Genomic DNA, 17,691 nt, shown 5'->3' with positions numbered 1-17,691 from the left:
CTTCAGTTCAAAAACCAGGACATGATGGAGACACAAGAGGGAACTCTAGGTTCAGCAGATCATCTAATCATTATGCAACTGAACAAGTTACTTATAACCTGAGGCTTTTCCAGAGGTGTTGCAACATGACCCATCTGCCACTTTCCACACTTCAACATGGCAGCTTTGGCAGAAAAGAGTGAGAAGTGGTCTATGGTCAGGCCTACTGTGGATAAATAAAGGTTTAAGGATTAACAGCATGCCATCAAATTGATGGCCTTCATAAATCCCTTGCTCAAGGGCATTGCAGTACGATACACAGTCCATAAACTGCCTGCAACACTGAAGCCCAGGAAGTACAGCGTGTATGAGGCTTCTCATACATACACAGTCCATAAACTGCCTGCAACACTGAAGCCCAGGAAGTACAGCGTGTATGAGGCTTCTGTCCTGCGGTTGCAATGATACCGAGTGCTTCAGACTGTATCATGATCTCTGCATCGCGTCGTACACTGTAACGTCTGCTGGCGGACTGAAGACCTGTCAATTTTCAGCACAACTAATAAATAATGGAGCGCAAGGACAAGGACAAGACATTGAAACTTGTGTCATTGTGACAGCCAAAGACAGAGTGCCACCTCAGAAAAACCCCACAAACGACTCTGGACAAAGACAGGTGAATTCATCATAGACATAATAGCTGACCTCTGACCCAGCTTTCCTGATTGACTCAATCAAATTCCTTCCAGAACTTTCCATCAAGCCGAGGCTTTCAACCCAGCAGCCGCATTTTACACCTTCCAAAGCACAAGAAAACGAAGGTTCTTTTGTGAGTAACAGCTGTGGGATGACTGCTCCCCAGCTAACAGACACAAAACAATGACTTCTTTAACAATCCCTAGCCACACATACAAATTATTGTTCTTGTGACATGGGTATGGCTGCTAAATAAAGTTATGCCAACATGTAAACCTAACTTCAAAACCCAAAATGGAACTGCGTGCCTTTTCTGGGGTTTCAAATGAAAGCTGTATTATTTTGTAATCGTTGCAGTCCTTCTTTACGGAGACCAGCTCGATGACCCTACAAGGTCAGAAATTCCCATGATTATGGGGACATTTGGTCAACAAAAGGCTAAATATCTACACACAACACCACATGAATATTTAGAGACATGGGTACTTGTCCGGCACAATTTGTGACGCAGCTGCAAATTTAATTTGCAGAGAAGGAAAAATAAAAAGGACCATTTAGGAGATAAGGCTAATGGCACTTTCAGTCTATATGTCCTTGCAGGGACGTGCAGAGACGATAGCAGCGCAGGAAGTGAGGAAGTGCTTTGCTGCCTGCTGAAAGCCTCAGTCCAGCAGATAAGAGGTCTATTCATCCATCACCACGTAACTTCTGGCTTCTTTGATTAACTCGAAACGAGCATCAAAACACAAAACTTGGACATCCACACAGACACGGCCCATGTGACTATGATCCTTTGCGGATTGTGGTGTGTGGAGCAAAGCGCTGAAACAAGGTCTCAGAGGATCAGATATTCGAGTAGTTCGGTCTGTCCGTGCTGCAGCCCTGGCCACATGACACTCGGCTCTTTAGTGAGCTCCTGCGGGAAACAGTGACTGTCCTGAATGCTGCAGCTTGGATATGGAACAACGACACCAGCTACTGCTCACAAATGCTTTACACAATAACATTTGCAGACGTACATACACACAAATCATTCAAAACACAGGATACAAGATGCGCTCATTCCCAAAGAATACTTGCAATCAAAGATTGTTTTCATTTTTGGGGCCTAGAAGCTGTATTTACACAAAGGTATACCTGGAACAGTCCATTTAGGGCTTGCTTAAACAAACAAACAAACAAACAAACAAACAAACAAACAACAATAATAAAATATCTTATTCTGAATCCTAACATGAATTACGTGAAATTAGAGCGATATTAGAGTGTGCTACATTAAAGAGAAAAATATAAAATGTGTAAAAGGCCGGCGAAATAAAAGAGAAACACATAAGAGAAACTTTTCTATGCGTTGCATAACTATTCACTGATAAGTCACAACAACAGTTGATAAGTGAAGAACACTATCTCATTACACTGGCGCCTGTCAAGGGGTTTGATATACAAGTGCATCTCAAAATATTTCACTATGTGTAATGAATCGAGAATATATGAAAGTTCCACTTTTTGGATTAAATGACAGGAAAAAATGAACTTTTCCACGACATTCAAATTTTTTGCGATGCACCTGTATTAGGTAGCAAGTGAACAGTTGGTTCTCTTAGGCACCAGGGTGCAATACAGGAAGAAGGCAAATCGGCGGAGGCAGTATGATGCCCTGGGCAGTGTTCTGCTGGGAAAACCTTGGGTCCTGGTGTTCATGTGGATGTTACTTTGACACATACTCCCTACCTAAACATTGCTGCAGACCAAGTGCACCTCTTCATGTCATCTGTATTCCCTAATGGCAGTGGCTTCTTTCAGCAGGATAATAATAATAATAATAATAATAATAATAATAATAATAAACTATTTTAAAGAGCACCTTTAAAAGCAGAATCTCAAAGTGCTGTACGCAAAATAAGCAGTACACAGAAAAAAATAATTACAAAAGTTAATAAGAATAACAACAATAATAAAGTAGACATCAGAAGTCAAATGCAAGTTTAAAAAAGTACGTCTTGAGTTGAGCTTTAAAAATGCCAAAAGGTCTGAGCTTCCCCAAGTTCGAGAAGAAGAGAGTTCCAAAGGGACTCCAGTTAATGTGTCCTGCCACGCTGCGTAAATTATTCTGGAATGGTTTGAAGAACATGACAGAGTTCAAGGTGTTGACTCGGCCTCCAAATTCCCCAGATCTCGATCCCACTGAGCGTCTGTGGGATGAGCTCGACAAACAAGTCTGATCCATGGAGGTCCCACCTCTCAACTTACAGGACTTAAAGGATCTGCTGCTAACATCTTGGTGCCAGATAGCACAGCACACCTTCAGAGGTCTTGTGGAGTCAACGGGTCAGAGCTGTTTTGGCGGTACAAGGGGGACTGACAATAGGCGGTTTTAAACGTCATGGCTGATTGGTGTATAACAGTGTTCTTTTCAGTTGGGTGTAGTCTGTAAATGCTAACATTACAAGTCCAAACACTTCTAATGGGCAAATCAAATGCACATGGCATACTTCAGAAATGACTCAATTATGACTGCTTATTTTGCCAGAATGCAGCCACCTGGTGTTGCTGACAGGGGCGTTAGATGGACTGTTAATCATCCGGGGCTGATTCCAGATTCTTCTCCATGTTTTTTTTTCCAGCTCAACTAGCACCCTAAGTTTTATTTTATGCAAGCTGTGGTAACTTAGCTGTCAACATATGACGTGATCGGAAAAAGTCCGACTTATCATAAAACAAACAGATGAAATATAAAACTTTTCTAACTAGGCTAGTTTGGTGTCGCTAGCCAAGGGGAGGCACAACTAAGCTATCATTGTATGGGTTTAGCTGCTACACAGCCATGCAAAGTACATGATCTTTCCTTCTGCTCTGCTCATATCATGTTCACGTGAACTGGAACTCATACAGACATTTACACACCTTGTTTCCTGCTCAGCAAGAGAGGATGTTACTGTTTCAGTTTCAACCCATTTACTGGTTTAAAAAAAAAAAAAAAAAAAAAAAAAAAAAAAAATCTTTGTATATCCATTTTTCCTCACACTGAATGAGAGCTAGCATTTGGCAGAATTGAGAGACTGTCAGACTATAAGACATGAATGTTTCCACATATTTTCCTGTAAATCCTGTCTAATCGGTCTCGCCTTGTTCATATAAGATATTAGATTACAACACGCCGTCTTCTTTTACTGACTTTCAGTTAAATAGTGGCAAACCGCTCCAAGTGGCTATGGCTCAGGTGGTAGAGCGGGTTGTCCACTAATCGTAGGCTTGGAGGTTCGATTCCCGGCCCACATGACTCCACATGCCGAAGTGTCCTTGGGCAAGACGCTGAACCCCAATGTTGTTCCCAATGGCAAGCTAACGCCTTGCGTAGCAGCTCTGTTACCAATTGGTGTGAGAGTGTGTGTGAATGGGTGAATGAGACACAGTGTAGAGCGCTTTGGAACCGCTAAGGTTAAACAAAACGCTAAATAAGTGCAGACCATTTACCAAGTAGAGAATTATCCGGGGCTAAAGAAAATATCTTTGGGGCTGCAGCCCCCCAGGCCAGGTTATGCTCCTGGTTGCTGATGCAAACATTTTTGAACAAAACTCCAAGTCCAAAATATCCTCCAGATTGAACATGATACACACTTTATCATCTAAAAACGATCGGGGACAACATTTATTTAAAATAATAATAATAAAATAAAAAAAAACCATATGCAGCATCCACAAGCAACATTAATGATGACTTTATTAAAAAGAAGGAAACCGATATATTGGTATATCAAAATATCATAATGCTAAAACTGCTGCTGCCATCAAAAGTGCATTTTACCCACAAGCCTGCACTGACTGTTCCCATTAAGCACAATTTATCGGCACAGACAAACAGTTCCCTTTAGGTTTGCTTTTTTGTGTGCTACTTTGTCTTCAGATACAAGAATCCCTCGGTAACAATGTTGTCTGATGACGGCACATGCTGTGCATCACATGGATAAAAGCTTATTCTTTTGCCAATTAATGATATTTTCACTGCATCATTTTCACTGCGGGTAAAAAAAAAAAAGAAAGGAAAAATGAAGCGTCACTGCAGCATGGTACGGTTGGTCTCAGTCAGCAGGTGTTCACGGAAAGAAAGTGTTCATTTTCATGATTTTTCATGTTTTAGCTGTGAGCAGGCTTTAGGAAGCATTTAATGGTACGTGAGATTATATAGGAGGTTGTACTTCATAATTGCACCATAATCTCAGGTTGTCAATCAACAAGAAGCTGACCAGATGAACTAACGCGCATGATTTCATCTCATCACTGCGTTCATGCAGATATGACAGATGGGTAGAAAAAGCACAGCCGATTCAGTTAAAAACAGAGGCATTTGGAGTGCATGCCATCAGCAAGGTGAACACTCAGAGTCCAAAGTTTTAGAGACAAACAACCCTATGCAAACAACATGTACTCTCTCACACACACACACACACACACACACACACACACACACACACACACACACACACCTCAATGCCTTATGCTAACAAACAAAGCACTATATTTCTGTACTTCGGTTCCAGCTCATTTGCTAGTTCACATTCATTTATGCTCTTTAAAACACACACACTGCAAGCGGAAACATAGCAAGCAGGAGGGCTAGAGAGATGCAGGTAAGGAAGTGATGGAGACAGAGATTAATAGGAGAGGAAGTTTCCGGAGCACATCTGTTTGTGACTGCGACAAGGCCATTCAGGTGCTGAAAAATGTGCCCCGCCACGCCACAGCACCTGTGGCCAAACACACAGACAGCAATATATCTCAGATGAGCGGAACAAGCAACACACACACACACACACACACACACACGGCATGGCTCTGCCACCACAACAGATGAGACCCACAGAATGCCTTTGTGAGCTTCTATTACTGCAGCAAACCTTAATTTAGCCTCGCGGTTCAGGCAGACAATGTTCTGAGGTGGAGAAAGAGAGTTAATAATGAGCAATGCGCCAGCTCAAGAAAGAGGAAAGACTGCACCTGGCTTCTTAGCCTCCGAGGAATTCCTGTCCAAGTGACATTTGACCCTTCAAAGCCAATGTGGACTTGCGCTCTCCTGACAGCCCCTCATTAGCTTGGGAGGTGTCCCCTTAACTAATGCCACCTAAACAAGCTCAGCCTTCTTAGTCAGTCCCGTTCAAATCATGCCCTGAGGCTGCAACACCGGAGAAGCCCATTTTAGCATATAATCAGTGTCTGGGAAGAGAAAGGAAGACAGGCGGGCAAAGAAAGCAGGCAGGACAGACTGACGTAAAGCAGTGGATGTATGTGACAGTCTTCCTGTGCGAGCTTCAGGCGGAACAGGAAAGTGATCCAGGCAGCTCCGGCTGTTGCAACAGGCCCCGTGTAAACCACGCACAGAAGGAGAGAACAGCCACAGGCTGTGGAGGTGCAGAACAGCAGAGCCCATGGGATGGAGGATTACCTAAAATATTCATTGAGGTTTTGCCCCTACACAATGCTGCACAGCACAGTAAATACTGGCTCCCAGAGGCCTGCTGCTTTACACACAGATTAATGCTAATCCATCTTAATGCTGGAGGCAGCACATACACTTACCAATTTCTCTGTTAGTGTGTGTTCCTCAGAATTGTGATCAAGCACAGAAACGGGAGCACGGACAGGAAAAAGTATGCAGCTAACCACAAGGAGCAACCATGTCTGAATCATGTGTGTCTGTTAAACGAGTGAGGGGAAAAAGGCAGGAAGCTCAAAGTGAACGCTTCTCCTTTTGATGCGTGTGTGTCGGTCTCTGTGGAGCTGTACAACATGATTGCTGCCTGAGGGATAAAGAGTGGGCGATTGTGTGTGAGACTTTGGGAATCTGTGACAACTCTGCACACACAGTAAAAGGCTGCATTTTTGCTCTGTTGTGAAGCCATCAGATAGTCAGGGCAAGGCAGTTTGCAATGGTCATCCTCGCCAGCTTTGCTACTTGTAGTAGTATTTTACCACTGACCAATCCCTATTAACTGATCTGCATTCCCCGGCAGCAAGGTAGCAGCATTATTACTTTTTAATCAAGTAACTAAAGATGTAGCTGTGCAACTTCATCGGGTTATCCTTGCAATTTCCCCATAAACTTCTCTAAATCCAGGTGCACAACTGAATTTTAACGAGTTAAATATTTGGTTTACTACACAGCCTAAGTAACCTGTTGAGTTCTGAATTACATGACATGACATTACATTACACATCCGCCTCACACCTCCGAGGTTGGGGGTTTGAATCTCGCCTCCGCCCTGTGTGAGCGGAGTCTGCATGTTCTCCCCCTGCTTCGGGGGTTTTCTCCGGGTCCTCCGGTTTCCTCCCCCAGTCCAAAGACATGACTTGTAGGCTGACTGCCATTTCCAAATTGTCTGTAGTGTGCGATTTTGCCCTGTGATGGATTGGTACCCCGTTCAGGGTGTCCCCAGCCTTGTTCCCTGAGTTCCCCGGGATAGGATCCATGCTCCCCATGACCCCGTGTAGGATAAATAGTAAAGAAAATGGATGGATAGATGGACACGATGCCATCAAAAAAGCCTGAAATGTAGCCTAACCCGATCAGCAAAGGTTTGCATATGACAAATGTCATTCTAAAACACTCGCATTTATATCGTATCGTTGCCAGATATGTGATGGGTGAATATGTGAATTGCAATCTTCTCAATAAGAATTGAGAAGGCATCAGAACAACTCGTCAGTGCGAAACATAATAGGCGATTAAGTCTATGAACCAAACTGTGTTTGGTAATTTGGGACATCTTAAAAATGACTACATTATAAACATAAGCGCATGATCTGAACCGACTGCGCTGATTGGATTTTTTGGACGGGAGGTGACAGAATAAATCATCCATTAAAAAGATCTTTGTTTGTTTGTTTTTTAACGCCATACCAGCGTCTACGGCTATTTTCATGGCAAGAAATGTCCAAGAAACTCTATATAAGGTTTTTAAAAATATATTTTTCCTAAAAATTCTACAATTGTGTTAGGTCTGACTTAAAAATTAATTAGTTTAGAATTTCTTCCAGAGTGTTGAGGGAAAAGGAAAGAAAAGAAAGAAAGAAAAAAAAAAAAGCTTTCTCAGGGGGTTAAGACCAGTACAGTCTAATAAAACATGTTTCGAGGATAATGGATTCTGGCTGAAGGTACATGTTGGCGAATCTCCTAATATTAAAAACTTGAGTCATTCTGGAGAGACCTACTCGACAGCGGGTGTAGACGATCTGGTCCCAGCGATTTGAAAACAGAGAAACGTTTCTTTTGCCAACAATAGTGCTGATTTCATGGAGTTTGTTCATGGTACACCGGTCCCACTCAGTTTGCACTGTGTTGTTAATATACGGGTTTATTATGGTTTTAAGTCAGTGGGAGGTATCGGACACTTTTTGAAATCTGCTGATAGTGCTTCCTTTGCAGCAGGGTCTGCTTCTTCATTTCCCAAGATTCCACAGTGTCCAGGTAACAAGCGTGGGGTGATAATTTTTCAGGGATGACATGGCTTGAAGTCATGATTTTGAATCTGTAATTATCAGACAGTTTTTATGTTGAGTCCAGTGTGAAGACGGTAGTGTTTGCCTCTGCTGTAAAAACTGAGCTGTGGTTGGGGATGGATATTCCTTTTTTATGGTGGTGGATCATGAATGCAGATGTGCCCCTGTACATATAGGGGTATGTGATGGATATATTTCTCTAATGTAGAGGAGTTGTTATTGAAAGTCATTTGGGTGGGTTTAAGATTTTGTGTTTCTTGTTAGGTCTGAAATTATTGTTGGTTTTTTTAAAGTTCCAACAAATTTAAAGAGATTTGGTAAATGTGGTTTGATCTGTAGTCCAAAATGTTGGATATGTCTTGGGTTTTTTTTGGTATAGGATTGAAGAAGGAGTTGAGAAAACAGGATGGTAAGCTGGGTTTTCTTTGTTGTATATCGTAGGGCTAGTTTGATTCTTCTGTTCTCCAGAGAAAGTGCGTTTGCTTTGAGTTGGTGACGTACACGATTTCCTGGATGATCCACACACTATACAGCCATGATAGAATTAGTGTTCTGTAGAGCTTTAAAAGAACTGAACTTTCTGCAAGCCATTTTGTTTTAGCTAAAAAAAAAAAAAAAAAACCTTTAAAATGTTCATGGCTTTAAGACATTTATCTTTTAAAATCTTTATGTGACGGATAAAAGTCAGTTTACTGGGAAGAGTTATTCCAAGGAATTTGGTTTCCTTAACCACACTGATGTGTTCACCATCCATGAATATCTCTGGATCAAGATTTAAGAGAGCGTAGTTGGCAAAAATGCATACAAACAGTTTTGGTTTTTGAAAATTTGATACTGACCAGGACAAAATGATTTGCTTAACTGTATTAAAAGAAAAAAGCAGCAGCAGTGCCGGATCCATGCAAATAAGTTCCAGCTATGGACCGTGTAAATAAGACCAGGCCATGAGTCCGCCCTTGTTTGCTGCACGGCCTGCGTAGGAGCCAAACTCGTCCTCCTGTCCTGAAAGGCCATGTCCCAGATTTCAGAATGTCATTTTCTCCAAAACATTTCAGACTAGGCATAAACCAGCCTTAAAGCTTACCTTAGGAGAAAGCTGCCACTTTTCCTCTCGCACCTGTCATGCATCCAAAGCCACTGCATTGTCTCAGAGCTGTGATCCGGCAGTTAAAGGACCCTTTATCTGAGCCAGGTGCTGGAGCTCTTTATGCGGATGGCCTCACAGTTTCCCTGCATCGCTGCTAAGGAGGAGGTGAATGTGTACATCTCCGGTGGAGCGTGAAGACTGGGTCAAACATGGCACGCCGTTATGGTTTTCCACTCACAGCATGCTGCTTCCTGCTGAGAACCCTCTGAGCCACAGAGAATGTGTTGACGCTTTGCTACATTACACACACACACAAAGCACTTCTACTGCTACACAACTTGCATATTAAAACATTTTGATACAAGCTGCACTGTAATCAAGTTATCAGTCTCGACTAAACATGGTCACTACTCGAGTAAGGAGAAAGGACTCTGCACTCCGACACAATGAGGGATATTCTTTCGGCACATTTAATTTTGTCATGTTTCTCAGCCTCGCCGTCTTTACGAGCAGCTTTATTTCAGTACAGAACAGTATGAGAGTGGCAGGGCTTTGGAGATATGGTTCCATGTGTCAGACCACAGAAGAATAAGCCCACTGGCCTGAAGCAGGACTGTCACTCAAGAATGCAGCCCTGGAGATGAGCATGCTTGCTCAACCTCTATCAGACGACGCTCGAGACACACGGATGTCACAGTCATTCTCAATGACATGCTGAATATAGAACTCAGGATGACTGCCACTCAGGTGGAGGAGAAGAAAGGTAGAAAGGCATGCAGTTCTTCACTCCTCGAGTCAATTCTTCATAAAAAGAAGTGTACGTGAAGGTTCATATGACGTGGAAGAGCTAAGACGCTCTCGTGAAGTGGATTTGCAGGAAATGTTTCCCTATGCTTCGATGGATAAAGCACAACCACAGTAGCAAATCTGCATTTCACATGCATAATGGCACACGCACAGCTTTATTTCTGCTCATTAATCTGCATGGGCGAGTCCACCCCACCACCAGTCAGTCACACACACACACACACACACACACACACACAAAATGAGGGGCCCCTTCAAATTGTTTGAGCTGTGCGATGTGAAGCTGCAATGCATTTTAAAAACAATGTGTATACTTATTAATCTGTAGACTTGTATACAAGAAGAGATGCCAATATCGCTAACAAGAAAATCCTAGAAGGGAGAGAGTATAAAATAAAACTATTTTACCATAAAAACCAGAAGCAAAAAGCTTGACAGCTTCTGTCAAATTATCAGCTCCTAAATTGACAACTGAATAGGTGAGTGAGACACAATGTAAAGCACTATGGATAAAAGCGCTATATAAGTGCAGACCATTTACATTACATGACCATTACTGACCAAAGAGACCACCATCCCCCTCCAACTAGTGGCTTATGAATTCACAGGTCTTCTAACGTCAATGTGAAGCGACAGTAAGTGCTTTCAGAATAAAATGCACATCTTTCACATCTTGAGGTCAGGTACCGATGTCTGGTGAGGAGGTCAGGGGCTAACTTGCAGTTCTCCAGTTCAGCCCTGAGGTTTTCAGCGAGGTTGAGGTCAGGACTCTGTTCAGACCACTCGAGTTCTTCAACCTGATCAAACCATGTCTTCATGGAGCTCGCTTTGTGCAGACTGACACCGTCATGCTGGAACAGGTTTGGACCTCTTCCTTCCGTTAGAAGAGAAGAGAAATCGTAATGCTACGGCATACAAAGACATCCTGTTCAACTGCGTGCTTCCAACTTTCAGACGAACCTTTAGTGAAGAACCACATATGGGTGTGATCATCAGGTGTCCACAAACGGTTGGCTATATTGGGCTTAACTTAAAAGTGGAGGTATGTGGTACAGCTTTCCATTCCTTTAACGCTCTTGTTTAAGCCAGATAACAACAACAACAACAACAACAACAACCACCCCAGGGCCAACAAAGTGAACAACAGAGCAAGTGTATTTCTGGCACGCATATTCAGCAACATTCTTGGAAAGGAAGACCATAAAGACATTAGGACATGCAGGGAGCCTTAAAATAAGACAACCTAGCATTTATGATTATATATATCGATTAAATGTTCCCAACAGTACAGTAAATGGTTTGGCAGTGGGAGCTTTCTCCTGGGCTCCAGGATTCTGGCCTGTCCCTCCTCATTTACAGGGAACTGCATCCTCACCGCCTGGAGATTTGTAAGTGAATAATAATATCTTCTGCTGACTCATGATCAGATTTCCTAAAATCCATTATCACTTATCCACTGTGGCACACACTGACTCACTGACTCACTCACTCACTCACATCCCCTCTCATTCACTCAGACACTGTTTAAAGTCCCTGCAGGCGTAAAGTAAATTTAGCTTCCAATCCTACTTGAGAAGCTACTGTGCAAGAGATCATGTGATGATTTCAAATCACCATGTGACGTCTTTTCCATCCTTTGTGTTTTTAATTATTCCAACGAGTGGACAGCAGGCTGGCATAAATGACACACTGGTAGACATTTGACAAAAAAATGAAAAAAATATATCAAATGCCATTTCTATCACAGCTGAGCAAAACTATAACCAAGAACAGTAATCTGAGACTACAGTGGATACAGGCTAACGAACACTGAACAGCTGAAGATTGGGAAAACGCGGCCTGGTCTGATCTCGATTTCTGATGCGAGATACAGATGGTAGGGTCAGAATTTAGCATCAACAGCATGAAGCCATGAACCCAACCTGCCTTGTGAGAACAGTTCAGGTTGGTGTTGGTGGTGTAATGGTGTGGGGAATGTTTTCCTGGCACACACTGGGCCTGTTAATACGAGTTGAACATTGTTTGAATGCCACAGCCTATCTGAGTATGGTTGCTGACCATGTGCATCTCTTTATGGCTACAATTTACCCATCTTAAACGGCTACTTCTTGCATGATAATGCACCGTGTCACAAAGCACAACTTGTCTCAAACTGGTTCATGAACATGACCATGAGTTCAGTGGCCTTCCCAATCACCAGGATCCAAACGAGCACCTTTGAGATGCGGTACAACGGGAGATTCACACGGATGTCACAAATCTGCAGCAATTATCCAATCGTGTCAACACAGACCAGAATCTCAAAGGAATGTTTCCAACACATCGCACAATGCCATGCCATGAAGAATTGAGGCTGCAAAGAGGAGTCCTTCCTAGTATTAATATGGTGTTCCTAATAAAGTGACCAGTGAGTGTAGATTCCTACTCTTTTGTATGATTGCAATTTACCAGACTTTTTAAATAATAAATAAAGAATAGTATTTGTTTGCAATACTTTTATTGCCTCTGGGTTGCTAATTAGGGATCTAAATAAATATCCAGATTCTGTGAAGCTGCTTCGTCTACAGAAAATGTCTACAGTTAAAAGTGCTATACAAATCAAATTGAGTTAATTAGTTTGATTTAAATGTAGTACTCATTTTATATTCATTTCCATAAAATGTGTTTACCTCTGCATACACTATTACAGCTTAAATATTGCTTATAAAAATGAAAACCTACGCTATACTCTGGAGGAGAGAAGATGTGTGATGTGTTTGACATTCAGGGTTGGACATATTGAAATATTCTAGAGAAGAGAGTATAATTCAAACTGATAGGAGAGAGAGAGAGAACGAGACACGAGAAATTGGTGAGAGGTAAGTGGGGAAGGGAAAGAAAGAGAGAGAGAGAGAGAGAGAGAGAGAGAGAGAGAGAGAGAGAGAGAGAGAGAGAGAGAGAGAGAGAGAGAAAGAGAGGCTGTCTTTCACTACAGCTTCCTTGACACACAGACAAATACAGACTGTCAAAGACTGGCATACAGTCAGGTACAGCTGAATGATTCACTGTTCATTCTTTTCAGAGAAGCCATCGCAAATTGTGTGATACAAATCTAGTGTGAACTCACTTCTGTAATATGATCTACTTCTATCCGAAGTACATGACCATTACCGGAACATCTGCTGTCTCAACTGAAACTGCACTCTGAAATCATGACTCTGACGACGCCGGTGGTTTACGTGGATGATTTATAAAGCACATCATGTAATTATGACATACACAATGTGTACTGTGACCACGGAGTTAACAAAGGGGCTTTCCCTAAATTCATTAAGGCTAGCCCACTAACTCTACATAATACACTGAACTCTCACCGACTACGTTTACATGGACAGCAGTAATCTAATTATTACATATCATTCAACATTTATTATATATATTATTCATCATTCAACATTATTACATATCATTTCATTCAAGCTACTGCGACAAACTCAGAGCTGCTGGATGAGAGTACGAAGTAAGGACTGATGGGGTGGGGGTCAAAAAGAGAAAACCGTGCTCTCTTGTTTGCCGTCAAACGGTTGAGCACTGCCGTGTGTGATCGTGTCCCGCCGCAAAATGCGGTGAAAACTCCCACACGACATTAACAGTGTGATTAAGGTGTGTACATGTCTGTAACGCACTTCAATAACGCAACCAAACTAGGAATACTCCACATGTCTCAATTCGATTTGTGTTTACTTCGAGTATGACTTTAGTCGGATTAAGGTCATCAAAAATCGCTGTTTATATGGTAGTTTCTTAATCCGAGTATTGTCTTAATCGGGTTAATATCGGATTATTGCTGTCCATGTAAAATACTGACTGTTGCGACTCCTGCCAGGCCCAAGGTATTTAGACTTCTTTCTATACATTACTTTAATGTGTACAATATTATATTCTGTACTTCACTGTTTCAATATTTTAATCTTTACGGCTACAATTTACCCATCTTAAACGGCTACTTCTTGCATGATAATGCACCGTGTCACAAAGCACAACTTGTCTCAAACTGGTTTCATGAACATGACCATGAGTTCAGTGGCCTTCCCAATCAGGATATTATATTCTGTACTTCACTGTTTCAATATTTTAATCGAATGAAGAAATTCTGGGGGGATAATTTAAAAACACTAAGTGGTAATACAAATCAGGCTCAAAACAAATAAGACAGCATGAGTCAAATTTTAAAAACAGCCAGTCAGTCAATTAGCTAGCTAAAACAGGACTATTTGTGAAACTTGACATTACTATGGCAGTACACTGTGTGGGGAAAATCCCAGCAGTCAGATTCAACCAGTCAAATAGGCAACATTTTTAGTGTTTTCAAGTGTACACACAATACACGCACACACAGTCACTTCATGCATAATATTACTGGAAAGTGCTGGTTGCATTTTGACTTTTCCTTGAGTGAAATACTTCAACCAAACTTTGGACCACTTGGCTTTAGGCATTTTTGTCAGCTTGGCTAATATGCAGCTCCAGGCATAACTGCAGAACGGAGTAAAAGATAGTGTGTGCGTGTGTGTGTGTGTGTGTGTGTGTGTGCGCGTGCGTGTGTGTGTGTGTGTGTATATACATTAGCAGGACTACCTGACAGACAGCAAAATAACTTGGCACATTGCAGACTACTGTAAAACCTGCTCAGAATGCAAATGAAGAATTGAGATCAGCAAAACCATTTTAATGCTAGAATAAAACCATTCTCCTAAAAATAACTGGACAGGCGATACACCCTAACACACACACACAAAGCTGAAGACACTTATTAATAAACACCCCCCTCCCACCCCACACTCTTTCTCTCTCTGGTTTGGCCTTTTATGCAGCACATTAAATAAACATGAAAACACTCAGGTGATAATCTATAAGATTAATAACAACATGTGAGCAGAGGAGGGAGTTCTGCTTCACTTTCACCTGACTCGCAAAAAAAAAAAAAAAAAAAAGAAAAAAAAAAAAAAAAAAAAAAAAAAAAAAAAAAAAAGGGCCACAATCTACGTGAGACAGTAATTGAGTGTTGCGAGTGCGGTCCATTCACTTAACCAGCACGAGATCCTTTGACGCTGACACGGCACCCTACAGTACCTCTAATAGCACTTGATCGGTTCATACCGCATACATAATAAAGACGTTTTTAATAGCTTCATGACCATGAAGAGAACAGGAACAGCAAGACCTGGCAGTGATTGAGAGAATCAGAGGAGTTTCTTGGCGTTAAATTAACATTAATTAGAGGCAAACTGATCAAGTGGGGATAGGGCCAACACGTTCTCTCATTATGAAGCAGCCATTACTCTTTAGTTGACGTGCTGCTGACACGCTTTCAGATGAGAGTGAGATCAGTCAGCGCCCCTGCTGATGGGTGCACTAATGCACAAACCTGTGGCTCCCGTCATAAAAAGAGCTCTATTGTTAAAGCCCCTCGGCCACGGCTCTCGCTAACGTTAACGCCAAAGTGTGTGCTGCATTTTAATAGTGCAAAATCTATTCCGGTTCTTTAAGCCCTTCTGGTTCATAAAGCAGAGTAACTAAGCTCTTTTCAGACATAAAGACAAAAGGAAAACGGGTAAAAATCTCATTAACGGGACCGAGTGCATACTGAGTAAAAGACAGGAAAAGATATAGCCAGCCACACAGTCGCACACCAACACACAGCCCCAGCGTCCATCTCAGTCAGGCCCAGGGTTATTCATTCTCACCACATGTCTTCTCCCCATCGTCTTTCAGAGGCAGTTGTCAGCAGATATAGGCCTTGACGATGTTCGGCATCAGCACCACTCGTTGTCCTCACGCTGTAGATCTCCCTCACGTACACAATTTGTGTGTTCACTTTCTTGGTTTGGATCTCCAAGCTTTCCTTCTTCCACAACAGACCGGTTATTTCGGGGCAGATCTAGCAATCTGAAGAATGGACTGAAAACAGAATATGTACTCTGCGCAGTGACAGGTCCCACTGCCTTAACACATAATGCTGCATTTAGTATAGTGTATTTCACTGTCTGAGCAAATAAACACGACCATAAAATTGGCTACACACCAATTTTAAAAAGTATACTGGGGTGATACTAGGCGTGTCCTGATAATTAGTTAGTTAGAGGGCGGTTGTGGATCAGGTGGTAGAGCGGGTTGTCCACTAATCGTAGGGTTGGCGGTTCGATTCCCGGCCCACGTGATGAAGTGTCCTTGGGCAAGACACTGAACCCCAAGTTGCTCCTGATGGCAAGTTGGTGCCTTGCATGGCAGCTCTGCTACTACTGGTGTGTGAGTCTGTGGGTAAATGGGTGAATGAGACACAGTGTAAAGCGTTTTGGATAAAAGCACTATATAAGTGCACCATTTGCCATTTAGTTATATCATACAGTATACTGCGATTATCTTGTATTGATACGTTGAGATGTAATTTGTGATTGTTTCACTATTTTTTTTACTATGTGCTGCTACACATCCATCCATATTCTGTATCGCTTATCCTACACAGGGTCGCAGGGAGCCTGGAGCCTATCCCATGGGACTCGGGGCACGAGATGGGGGACACCCTGGACTAGGGATGTCATGATACCAAAATCTAGTAGTCGGTACCGATACCACCAAAAGTACATGATAAAGTCCATACCACGGTGTGGTATAAAATTAGAAAAAAGAAAATAAAAAAACTCTCTTGGAGGACATCCTCCTCTGGCTGATACTGGCAGAGAGAGAGGTGGGGGGGGGGGGGGGGGGGGTGGGGGGGGGTCGTTAGTTATCAAACACTGTCTAATGAGTGGACGTGCACTCATACACGCACGCGCACACACACCCCTTATACTCTGAATGCAAGCATTAGTTTAAATTCACTGATATGGTGGCAGACCTAAAAGATTTATTAAAAGCATGAACATTTGAATAATTATTAGTGACATTAGGCTACATTTAGCTGACAGGACACGGGCTGAATGGCGATGCATGGTGGCCCATTCGGAGGTAGTTTATAACACTGCAATGCGTTATCATTAACAAATAACTGGCTATCGCTAACATCACATGGAGCATAACGTTAGCTGGTTTCACGGCTACAATGCCAGTTGCCTCAAACAAATATAACATAGGACCCGTCTTTCAGGTGCTTCGCCAAATTCCAGGTGTTTCCTCGCTTTGTTTGAACTGAGCGATAGTATCGGTTGCACACCGGAAACCGATACTAGCTTTCCTCTCTTTTCCTCTCAACGAGTCGGGGCGGAGCTAAACTTGTTAAGCTAAGGTAATCTTTTGTGGTTTTTCCCCGTGTGCTTTTAGGCGTTCCTCTTCTTCATCACTTGTGGACTGACTGTTTGCTGCCCCCATCAGGTCCAGAAGAATTGCAACCACGGTACTTTTGTTACAATCGGTACCAACAGAAATGCAGAAAAATAAGTACAGTCACATTTTAAGAATGTTGGTGCCGACTTAGTACCGAAGTATCGGTTCTCCTATCCTGGACGGGGTGCCAACCCATCACACACACACCCCCATTCACACACTACGGACAATTTGGAAATGCCAATCAGCCTATAACACATGTTTTTGGACTGGGGGAGGAAACCGGTGGAAGCCCCAAAGCACGGAGAAAACATGCAAACTCCACG

At 42.4% G+C, this 17,691-nt stretch overlaps 1 protein-coding gene across 10 annotated transcripts in view; it reads right to left on the bottom strand.

The window, feature by feature from the left end:
• Positions 1 to 17,691, bottom strand: part of ndst2a (N-deacetylase/N-sulfotransferase (heparan glucosaminyl) 2a) — a 139,192-nt gene that overhangs the window by 50,574 nt on the left and 70,927 nt on the right. The window contains exon 1 of one of the 10 annotated variants that reach the window (XM_017463573.3): positions 15,790 to 16,101. The exons of the other annotated variants lie outside the window; for them this stretch is intronic. The gene's annotated coding sequence lies outside the window, so the exon portion shown is untranslated. Of the gene's footprint in view, positions 1 to 15,789; positions 16,102 to 17,691 lie in introns of those variants that run through there. 10 annotated transcript variants of the gene reach the window in all.

Source organism: Ictalurus punctatus, chromosome 3 (assembly GCF_001660625.3).
Source record: "Ictalurus punctatus breed USDA103 chromosome 3, Coco_2.0, whole genome shotgun sequence".
Lineage (NCBI taxonomy): Eukaryota > Metazoa > Chordata > Actinopteri > Siluriformes > Ictaluridae > Ictalurus > Ictalurus punctatus.
The sequence above is the reverse complement of the archived record's forward strand: the minus strand, read 5'-3'. Positions and strand labels throughout refer to the sequence as shown.